The 7,619-nt window shown below is 35.6% G+C and overlaps 1 long non-coding RNA gene across 4 annotated transcripts; it reads left to right on the top strand.

Annotated features, from left to right (window-relative positions):
• Nucleotides 1-513: 513 nt before the first annotated feature.
• Nucleotides 514-7,286, top strand: LOC113486140. 4 transcript variants are annotated; one of them, XR_003399554.1, is made up of 4 exons: nucleotides 1,252-1,620; nucleotides 3,415-3,543; nucleotides 3,627-3,688; nucleotides 5,752-6,747. It is a non-coding gene; the product is annotated as an uncharacterized LOC113486140 (long non-coding RNA). The 4 variants fall into 4 exon arrangements; XR_003399552.1 differs by lacking the exons at nucleotides 1,252-1,620; nucleotides 3,627-3,688; nucleotides 5,752-6,747 and adding exons at nucleotides 514-578; nucleotides 6,814-7,286; XR_003399551.1 differs by lacking the exons at nucleotides 3,627-3,688; nucleotides 5,752-6,747 and adding an exon at nucleotides 6,814-7,286.
• Nucleotides 7,287-7,619: the final 333 nt, after the last annotated feature.

The raw sequence follows: 7,619 nt of genomic DNA, 5'->3' as shown, positions 1-7,619 counted from the left end.
TGCATGCAGCCACAAGAATAAAATTAAATAAATATATTGTTTACTTCTGAATTTATCACAAAGAACTAGACTAAAAGGGTACATATTTTGCTTGCACTCATCTTGCATGTAATTCTACTTGTGGAGTTAACCAAACCCAAACTTGACTTTGAACTTCAGTAGTTTTTTTCAAGTTTTGCTGAGCCTGAACCAGAAATGAACTAGAAGGACTCTGGTAATGAATGAACCTAAACTGAAACCAAATGGAAAAATAAGATTAACTTCAGTAGAATGATACGTACATTTGTTTTATGCATGTAACTGGTCTCCTTTGGGACATTATTTTAACAAATATGTTTAAATTGTTTAGAAAAATCAGACTTCTATATTTGCCTCAACCCAGAACTGAAATATATGTATTAATTGGTATAGAATGATAGCATTCATAACTTGTAATAAGTAAAATTTAGTCTATGCAAATTGGGTAAATGTCCATAAGGAAGCTGAAATATACTTTTTTCTGCTTTTTTAATAGTTTTGAAATCTTTGCTTAGAGAGCAGTGGTATGCTTAAAGAATTCAGTGGGAGAAGTTGTACAGGTAATACAAAGTCATGACAATAGAAATGTGCTTGAAAGTTCACTACTTGCCGTCAGAAGAATATGGGGTATGTACTACTGAAAGAGATCAGAGATGATTAATTCTAATAAAACAGTAATTTCAAATATTGTTCATGTATAGGACAGTTTTTAGAGCACTACATGGTTTATATAAGCATATGCTTGATATGAACTGAAAATTATTTTTCAGAGCACCTGAGTGGAAAGGCTATCCTTTACTCCTAAGTAACACAAAGGTGTTAGCTGAAGAAATAACTGTAACTGATACACTAAACAACAGGAAGCATATTGAAATTATTATCTTTGGTGGAGAAATCATACCAAATCCCAGCACTGTAACGTAAGTGGTAGTGTTTCTGAATGCCTCAGAAATGGGGAAGATAATAAAAAAGAAATTAAAATATCTGCACCAAATATAGGGGCTATATAGACATTAAATCTTACCAATGTTTTCTAAAACATTTCCCATTGCACAGAAATTTCTTTTTCATTAAAATTTATCCTTTAAAGTATAACAGACTTAAAAGAACTACACGTATATAAATGAGAACAGGCTATAGAAGAGAACAAAATACACCTATTTGATCAAATGTCAAGGTGGAAAAACCTAGTCAAGATGAAACTAAGGTGAGGAAAAGTCCGTACAGAAGGCCTAAAGAAAGCCAGATAGTATGTCATGTTAATTAAGAGAGGTACAATAAAAGTAAATGTTCAAAGACTTTGAAACGGGAGACATAGAGTAGAAGAATGCAGATGTACATTCTTTGTCCAATTAGAGGACCATATTCAGCCTCTAGAAAGTTAGAAGAGCAAGGACTAGATTCTGTACTATTGAAACCTACAGAGCTTTTTGTGTTAACTTCAGTGGCAGCACAATGAGGACTCCTCTAAAGAGGGTAAAAACACTGCAAACTGATGCATCACAGGAAATGTAGAGATACCTAATTTTATTTGTGCCAGGTGTCAGACAAAGCTATGCTGGAAGCCAAGGTGTTGAAAAAGCAGGAAATGGTGATAGGAAGGTAAGAAACTAAATGCAGATAATCCCATAAACTAGATAATATTGGTCAAGGAATTTCGAAGGTATTTAAGAATGAACTAACTCATTTTCCAGCAGAAACGCACAATTTAAAAGGGAATTACCTTAGAGTAAATGTCATTAGATAGTTTAAGAAGGGCTTGAACTGACTGAAAATTGCACTGAGCTTTGCTTCCCTCTCAAAAGAATTAGCAAATATGGAAAATAATGCTCTGAAACATGTGAGAGGTGACAGCCAACAGTGGATAAAACAAAACAATTGATTTAGATATTAAAAAAAATTATTGAAAGAGTCTGTCAGGAAAAGAAAATAGTGACAGGTGAGGCCTTATCCTGTATAAGAAGTACTTTAGAATCAGAAAAAACCCTATAGAGATAAATGGCAATTTTTTCTAGTGCAAAAGGTTGATGCTGGGCGTTATGATGATGATGTGCGAGTTAGTATTTTTAAAAATGTTGTGGAAAAAGAAATTCTTAATGAAATATTAAAATTTGCGGACTTCTGTGTGAGAACTGATTGATATAAAGGAACTATTTGGTAAGTTGCCAGACAGCCTGTGGCTTGATACAAGCATGTAGAATAAAATCAGTAGAAAGTAAGTTAAAAATTTCTACTGCATATTCTGCCAGCAGCAATAAATTGGAGTTGGCAGTCTTTAAAAAAAAAAAGGTGGGTTTTTTTTGTAAAGCATGTTAAAATATTAAAATAATCACAGATAATTAATGCATAAAATTGACTCTTTGAGTGCTGATAACACTTCAAATACAATTTGAGATTTATATAGATATTGAAAACATTCTCAATCATATTAAACAAAAAAATGTGTTGCCCAGAATTTATCTGGGAGCTGGATATTCCATAGCTCTCCGTGGTGTTTTTTATGACAAGTCTTATGTAGATGGCAAAACCTTGTGTCAATTGACTCACTAGTTTGATCTCACTTGATAATTTTTTAATTCCCTTGGACATTAGGCCCAACACTTAAGTCAAAGCAGCCACTTAGAGGAGCAGAAATTGCCATGTTTTCCCAGGAAACAAGGACATGTGCTTGTTAATAATGCAATATAAACCTCACATTTTACGTCATCTTTTATAATCAAGAGGATTTGTGTAGCTAAATTTTGTAGTGGCCTCAAAGGAGACTTGAATGTAACAGAACTTTATAAATTTAATTTCTTAAAATATTGATTTGGGACTGGAAAAAAATATCAGTAACTGATATCAATACCCTCAGCTGTTTACATTTTAATGTGAAATAAATAGCTTTTAAAACTCCAAATCTAAAATTTATGGATAATTTTTATCCCCTGATGTTTCTTACTGCTAGTTGTAAGGAGTATGTAAATGTGCAAGAAATTTAAGGTACGTTAAATGACCGTTAAATTTACAACCTTACTATTCTGATTGTTGGACTGTGGAGCTAGATGAGATAGTAGAAAGACCTTTTTTAGTTTTCTTCTTTTCACATAAAACTTTGTAATTTCATCCCTAAAATAGCTTTTTCCTCTGACAGATTATAGGTGTGGTGGCAAGGAGATACCCTCACAAAACACTGAGTGACACTACACATTTTTAATTACATACTTTTCTCTGTGTTTTGGATGGCAATATTTTTAAATGGTGTAAGGGATAGTATGGAAATTATTTTTAACTTTCATACAGACACACACGTACACAGTAAAGTTATCTAATAATTTTCAAAGGCAATAAAGCAATTACATGTATAAGATTCTTCTTAAAAAACATGTTAGTTTTAGATCTCTTTCAACATTACAGAGACAGATCCTCAGCTGCTGGTTGAGCAGGACTTGGCATTGACTAAGAACATGAGAGGAAAAAGAATCCTTTCAGTGTGGAGAAGAAAATTTTTGTTGATGGGAAGATGGAAAGTAACTCTTCTGCAAGGTAAATTCTGGCCTTTAGGCCTATTCTCTGGTATTCAAGAGAAACCTATTTTTCATCATCTTGCTAATAATGGGATACTCCAGCTTCTCAGAACATATGAAGAAAGAAATAGAAGAATAGGAAGCAAGCATGCATAAACCACAAGGTAAGAGAGGTTATCAGAAGCAATAAGGTATCCTTTGGGAACTGTTTTGGAAATGTAGAAAACAGATGGGTAAATTCTGGCACATTAACACAGTAAGGCAGATCACAACTGAATTTTGAGGAATGACTTGCAAAGGCATGGAAAAAAAAAACAAATAAAACCCAAGTCCTTTTCCAGAAGTATCAGGAACAGGAGGCTTGCCATGGAGTGGGTAGGGCCTGTAGACCATTAAGGTGTAAAAGGAACACTCAGAGAAAGCGAGAGCATAGGAGAAAAGACTACATTCATGTTCTAGCATCTGTGTTCACAGTGCAACAGCTTAGAGAAATCCATGCCAGAACTTTGCATTATGGGGAATTTAGCAGATCTACCTCAAATGCAAGTGCAGAGGAGAAAAGGTTAGGGAACAGATGAAATAAGTCAGACATCTTGGGGACCAGGTGGCCTCCATCCAGGAGTTCTAAGAGAACTCAGGTGTCAAAAAGCTGAAGTACTAACTGCAGTGTGTAACCCTTCCCCTGCTAACCAGGTGGGGAAGGCAGACATGAAGACCCAGGCAACTACACACAAATGAGCCTCATGTGTTGTCTGTGCTGACCAGCTAACTAATATTTGTCCTACAGAGCAGAATCACTGGACACATATATAAATATGACATATCAAGGAAGACAATACAGCTTTTGTTGCATTATGTCAAGTGTTGCAGATCTATAATTCTTTGGTGATGTTAATTCTTTGATGTGGACGGGGAGATCTCATGTTTAAGAGTTACCAGGATTTCCAGGGCAATGAAGTTCCTAGACAAAGCTTCATTTGAAAAACAAACAAACAAACAAGTGCCTTTATGCAACAAAAAGCAAGAGGAATGGATCAAAAAATGGCTAAATGACAGGAAACAGAAATAAAAGGTCAGTTTTCATAGGAGAGGGAGATCACAAGAGGAGTCTGCAGGGACCTGTGCTGTGACTTGTGCTGCTTAATGTGTTCATAAATGATCTGGAAAAAGAGGGTGAGCGGTGAGATATCACAGATTGCTAATGATATTAAGCTATTCAGGTAAAGGAAAGTTAGAGGACAAATTGTGATGCATTTAAAGGGCTGACTGTGAAGAACTGAAGAAAGACCTTACAATACTGAGTGACTGGATAATAAAACAGCAAATCAAATTTGATATAGTTGAGTAAAGTAGTGCACATGAAAAAAACATTCTATGTACAAGGATGGGCTGAAAGCTGGTTTTCCACTCACAAATGAGATCTTTGGGTTCTGATTAATATTTCTATGAAAATATCAGCACAATGTTCCCTTTTACTCAGAAATACAAATATTTGGAACAAAACAGAGAACATGGTAACACATCCGCCCCAGTATCAATCCATAGTTCTCTGCATATTTAGTAATATGTACAGTTCTTCACATATCAAAAAGGGCATAATAGAACTGGAAATGATTCAGAAAAGATTTGACAAGGATAACCAAAGAAACAGAATGGTCCTGTGTGAGGGCCCTTAACTCTGAAAACCAGATGACTGAGGGGAGATATGACAGAGGTCTACAAAACCACCAATGACACAGAAAAGATGGAGACACTGTCTTTTTCCAATGTGAGTACTAAGAATATTAATGAAGCTATTAGGAAGCATGCTGAAAACAAGAAGATGGGTTCTCTACATCATTTTAAGCTGTGGAAATCTTTGCAGCAAGATACTGTAGGATTGTAAAAGGAACAAGATTTTAGAAAACTCTTTTAGGATATTATTAATAGCAGGAATAATTAATAAATAGATATTGTTTTATAGGTTAACTTAATAGGATACAGGTCCTCTTAAGAACAATACTGACAGTTCAATGCAAATACTGCTCATTTGTCTCCTGTAGAGCCCTCATCATGGCTGGCTTAAAACCCAGTCAAGCTGAATTACTAAAAATCAATCTTGAGTATTAAGTTTTAGACATAACAAAAGGTAAGAAATAAGTTATTAACTTGGGGTAATCAATTTAGAAAGGCTAGGTAACTAAAAGCTAGACATAGATTAAGTATATGTTAAATAAAACATTTTCAGTCTTTTCTCAGAAGGTGAATTATGATGAAGATTGTTTAAGAAGATAAGTAACCATGATGACCAAAGACTGCATCAGTGAGCAGTGGCATCAGAAGAATTGGAACAGAATGATGAGAACTAGCTGAAACTGTGGAATATAATGGCCTTTTGAAATGGATGAAGAATTAAGAGCTGAGAGTTCCTGGGAAAACACCGAAGACTTTTTGTATTTTATGTTGTGTAGAATCATATATAGAGGGCGCTTTTTGTTAGCTGCTGCCACTCACTGAGGTGATGGCCCAACTCTGACTTGTTAAGAAAGCAAGCCTAGAGATACCCAAGGGCTGGCGAAATTCTTTAACAAAGATGCTAAAGGTTTGGAGGATAAACCCAACCAAATAAACTAACAGAAGAAAAGTCCATTAAATGTAAGGACTGTTAAGAAAATTTCACTCACTGTCCACACTGCAGAAGCCTCCAAACCAGATATTACTGGGCCCAGGAGTGCTTGGGGACAACATGCTTACCTTGTTTGTAAGCTCTTCCTTGGGCATCCTCTGTTGGCTGTTGCTGGAAACCAGATGCCAGGCTAGAGAAGTTTTAAGTTCCAAATACAGTAGTTCTTCATGCAAATACTGTAGAAGAGCAGATTAAGAGGCCATGAAGTTTACTATTATGACATGATTCAGACTCATGAAAGGTTAGAGAAAGACTGATGACTTCAGGAAGAAAAAAATCTTAATCCATATAGCTGGAAAATAGTGTCAAAACCAGTTAGGCGGTGAAGTAGGTCGCCCATGTGTAAATACCTAACACCAGCCCTCTGCAGGGTGGCCATGCTGGTGTCTGAGAGTTCTGCTGGTGATGAGCGGGACAGCTACTAGCTGCAAAGGCGTATCATGGAGCAGAGGGAGAGAACTTAGAAAGCAAGAAAAGAAAGAAAGAGCGCATAGTGGCAGAAAGGTTACCTCCTTGTAGGAGGAGAAGCCGCCTCAAAATCCTTCTCCAAAAAGGAAAGGAAAATCTCCAAGAATTGTGAAAAACATTTTGGGTTGTTTTTTGGTTTGTTTTTTTTTTTTTCAGGTGGCCACTGCCATTGTGAGAAACAGAAAAGACAGGAATGCAAATGTGGGAGGTAGTGATGCAAAGAGGGAGCATGACCATCAGATGAGAGGAAGAAAATGTAATTTCCTCCCCTTGTATACTCAGAACTTCTCTCCTTTTAGATGTATGGTAGAACATGGCATAATACTTCAATGCAGCCTGAATTTAAACCTTTTTATTCACTGCATAAAGGTAACCTGAAAACAGACTGTATCAAAGATGCTCATCTTACCTCAACTGTTTGCACGTTCACCAGATGATAATGCTTGCTGCATTGAACTATATTAGCTAAGGTTGTAGTTGACTTTCTAGTCTCCCTTTTTCATCATTTGAGGAAATTCTTTTGAACTGGAGCTTTTGTGTGCTTTGTTTCAACTTGAGAGTTATTGGGAAACTTAAGCAAAATCAGTTATTTTTGACTTATATAGCATGAAGGAGAATACATTTTCCATTAGTCATCAGTTGAAATGTCACACAATCATAATGCAAAAGATTCAATTTGGCTTGTGGGGCCATTAAGGAAAGAAAACAATCTATGTCTGAAGAAAATCAAATAAGTATTTTTCTGCCACAAATATTTAAATACCTATATTGATGCAGTAAAAATCACTACTCATTCTGGGTGATCTATAGCTAAAATTGTTCATAGTACTATATGAATATCAAGCTGCTGTAGTACTGATTACTTGCATCTCAAAGTTACCTTACACCCTTAGTAATGGCCTTAAAGGATTATTTGGTTCTAACTTTTCATAATCTTGTCTTCTGTATTTGATGTTTCTGTT

The sequence above is a fragment of the Athene cunicularia genome, assembly GCF_003259725.1.
Source record: "Athene cunicularia isolate RWA chromosome 1 unlocalized genomic scaffold, athCun1 chr1_part1, whole genome shotgun sequence".
In the NCBI taxonomy this organism is placed as follows: domain Eukaryota; kingdom Metazoa; phylum Chordata; class Aves; order Strigiformes; family Strigidae; genus Athene; species Athene cunicularia.
This window is presented reverse-complemented; position numbering and strand designations above follow the sequence as displayed.